We start from the raw sequence: 376 nt of genomic DNA on the forward strand, positions 1-376 counted from the left end.
TTTTCTTTTTTTCTTTTTTTTTTTTTTTTTTGCAAAAATGATCCTTCTGGCTACTTTTCCGTCAAAATTCCACTGGAGTAAAATTTCTTCAATTTTAAGAGGGCTAAAGTTTCATGTTTACTCCGGTGGCAAGAATTGTTTAGGGAAACGTAAAATTTAGCCCTCTTAAAAATGAGAAAATTTTACTCCGGTGGAATTTTGACGAAAAAGTGGCTGGAAGGACCATTTTTGCCAAAAAAAAAAAAAACAATAGTCGTGGACTAAAATTGCAAGGTTTGAAAGTCGTGGATCAATTCTGATAGTGCCACTGTAGTCGTGGGACAAAAAGTGCAAAAAACTCCTATATTTTATTATATGTGTCAATTTTATTAATATA

This window comes from Ipomoea nil, unplaced genomic scaffold (genome assembly GCF_001879475.1).
Source record: "Ipomoea nil cultivar Tokyo-kokei standard unplaced genomic scaffold, Asagao_1.1 scaffold0103, whole genome shotgun sequence".
Classification (NCBI taxonomy): Eukaryota; Viridiplantae; Streptophyta; class Magnoliopsida; order Solanales; family Convolvulaceae; genus Ipomoea; species Ipomoea nil.